Source organism: Thalassophryne amazonica, chromosome 15, assembly GCF_902500255.1.
Source record: "Thalassophryne amazonica chromosome 15, fThaAma1.1, whole genome shotgun sequence".
NCBI lineage: Eukaryota > Metazoa > Chordata > Actinopteri > Batrachoidiformes > Batrachoididae > Thalassophryne > Thalassophryne amazonica.
Window position 1 is genome coordinate 80,269,092 of NC_047117.1, and position 3,366 is coordinate 80,272,457.

Consider the following 3,366-nt stretch of genomic DNA (forward strand, 5'->3'; position numbering starts at 1 on the left):
TCTCCTGCCAATATGTGGTTATTTTCAGTGTGTTAAAGATTTAGTTTGTGTGAGAGAGAGTGCATGTTGTGACAGAGAAAGCAATGTAGCAAGGTTTATCCAGAAATCCACGGCTCCTTCTTTCGGACCACTTGTCAGCAAGGCTTCCGTCATGCCGAGCTCCTTGTGTTTTCAAACAAGTAAGAAGAGGTGAAAAAGTGTATTAATGGACCTTATTAAAAGTTCAATCAGGAAGATTACTAAAGTGATTCTATTCAAGTCCTTCATTCTTCGCTCACTTTAAGCTGCACCACTCGTTTTCTTTGCAGTCATTTATTTCCACATTTCGCCTCATCTATTTAAAATCTAACCTCCCTCCCCTTGATTAAACTTCACTCCAGCCTAAAGCTACATCATCAACTGTTGTACTTCCATTGTGCACAATATGAGATACTCAAATTTTATTTCATTGTTTCCATGTTATCACGCTGCATGTCATGGTATCCATCACACTACGGAACCACCATGGGTCCTGGATAGCAACTACACAGGCAGTCGTGATACCATTATCCCTCGGGTCAGGCCGGCTTTTTTTTAGAAAATATTGTGGGTGTGGGCAAGGTGGGTCAAAGCGACAAAACAGAGACTTTTTTCAAATGTTCAAAATTTGAATGTATGTGGATGAATGCAGTCACCTAGGAATATATTATATATACATACTTGAAAGGCCCTGTGACATCACCGCAGTGGCTTTTCAGTAAACCAATCAGACAGAGTAAAACATGTCACCCTCGTTGAAGGAGTTACGTTTGGGTTTGCCATTTATGTCTACAGTCAGCTGACTGCAATTTAGGCAATAAAAAAAACTATATTTGTAATAACAGGTTAGACAGACACTATATTCTTACTGAAGGTGAGTACTTTTTAATCACCCTGCATTATAAACTAGTTGTTAGCCATTTATTGCTGTCATTGAAACAAATCCCACATGCAGCCTTTTTTGTCTTTGGGATGAAATACCTCTGGGCACTCTCTCAGTGCTTTTCCACCAGGGAAAAAAACAAAAAACAAAACAAACAAAAAAACACACTACATAGACACCTAGCCAAGGTGTCATTTTGTGTGGTCAGGTGGTTTATTACCTTGTTTTGTCCTTCTTTCATTTAGTATATTCCTCTGTGTTCTTTGATTTATTCATATGTGAATGGTGTTTTCTGTGTTCTTTCAAGCCCTCATTGTAGCAAGCTGTTTTACTATAGCCCATGGTGCAGATTGTTGTTGTTTGTACCAGTGTCTGTCCTTTTTAAAAAATGGATTGAATAACACAGCATTTTCTATCTCAATGGTATGGCTTCCACTGGAACATACAGTGACATACATGGGCTTTTTTCCCCCTAATACGGCACATCTGGGTTGTTCATCAGTGCATATATTTTTGGGTGAGGTGGTGTGGATTGGTTCTCATGGCAGGTTGGGTGGGTGAGGGTTTAAAAAAAAAACCCTGACCCACAAATCAGGGAGATAATCAGTCCATCCCCACTTCTGTAAAGCAGCCATCAATCTGCCACAGCCAGGTAAAACATGGACACCCCTTTGACCTTCCCAGCCCCTGAGGTCTGCAAAACTGAGGCATCTGCATGCTGGACCAAGCCTTGAGAAACCAGCCATATGACCAAAATGTTGTAGATGATGTTCCCTCACAAAACTGCTTGTCACAAAGTCATTCCGGTGGTACCCAAAGATCCTCCAAAGAGACCTAGTACCATAACCACACTCAGTTTTCACCAAAGGTCATTGGCTAGCATTCACATCTCACAACCATACAGTAAGCACCAAGATTCTAAATACTTGGACCTTCACTTCAATACATAGGGATTGGCATCGCCAAACATCTCTTGCAACCTCAAGACTACATGAGTTCTTCCCAGACATCTCTAAAACCTCAAACGCAGAGGATCCAGAGACTTGAAGGAATGGAAAGAAGTTTATGATGTTCAGAAAGTTGTTGGAGATCCTGCGACTTTTCAGGACTTCCCAGAGACACGTCTTTGTGCACCCATTTTATATTTCGCACTATGGGACACTTTTTGTGAAATATGTTTGGGAAATGCTCCTGTGGGTTGTATTTTGGAGTATGAACAAATGACCAATCTGTTGTATGAAAAGAAGTCTTTGGACAACACCTGCAGAACCCCTGTTTTCTCAGTGGGTGTGTCACTATTAGCTAGTGTATTCCTGCAAACCTCTCATTATACAAATTCTTCTGGCAATAATCTTTCCTGGCTCCCTACAAGTTCCAACAAAGTGTAAGATGCCTTCAGCTTCTACATCCCTAATGGCTAATGGTATCTGGTGCATATTCCTCTCTCAGGGGGTCCTGGAAATCTATGGAAGGGGTTCTCGAATGTCAGGGACACTTTCCTGAGCCTTTGCATACTTCAGATTATGTGTCATTTAGCATTTGACTACTGGATGACTAAAGGATTTTTTTTTTAAACAACTCAGTGGAATAAACAGTATATTAAATGAATTTTTTCTTTACAATATTATAAAACTATATGCATATTCACCAGAAATCATCAAATACTGACTTATTTGGGCAAGCGTATATTCTATGTACACTCTAATACAATATCAAGTCCTGAAGTGGACAACTTTTTTTTTTTTTTTTTTTTTTTTTGCTGACATTTGTCAACTTTAACAACATTTTTTAAATGCAGTAATTTTATTGATAATTAAATACTTTTGACAGTGGTATTGCTAGTGCACAGGATCCATTAATAAATTCATTCATTCATTATCAGCTATTCATCGGGGTCTGGGTCGTGGTGGCAGCAGAGCCAGCAGCTCATCCCACACTTCCCTATAATTGGCCAAATCCTGTAACTCTCCCCGGGGTATCCCAAAGCAAGCCACCTGGGAAGTATAATCTCTACAGCATGTGTTGGGTCTTCCCTGGGGCTTCTTCCTAGTTGGACGTTTCTTGGAAGACCTCCTTAGGAAGACAACCAGGGAGCATCCTCGCCAGATTCCCAAACCACCTCAATTGGCTCCTTTCAATGCAAAGAAGCAGCAGCTCTACTCCGAGTCCCTCCGGGATAATCGAGCTTCCCACCCTGTCCAAGAGTGTAAGCCCAGCTACCCCCACAGAGGGATCTCATTTCTGCTGCTGATATCCATGATCTTATTCTTTCAGTCATTACCCAAAGCTCACGACCATAAGTGAGGATAGGAGCATAAATAGACTGGTAAATTGTTGCTCAGCTCCTTCTTTACCACAACGGTCCGGTACAATGTCTGTTACTAAACTGATCTTTCAAAATGAAATCTGTCATGACTCAAAGATTAGTGGTAGGTTGATATAACTTGAAGGGATGTTGGTAACAC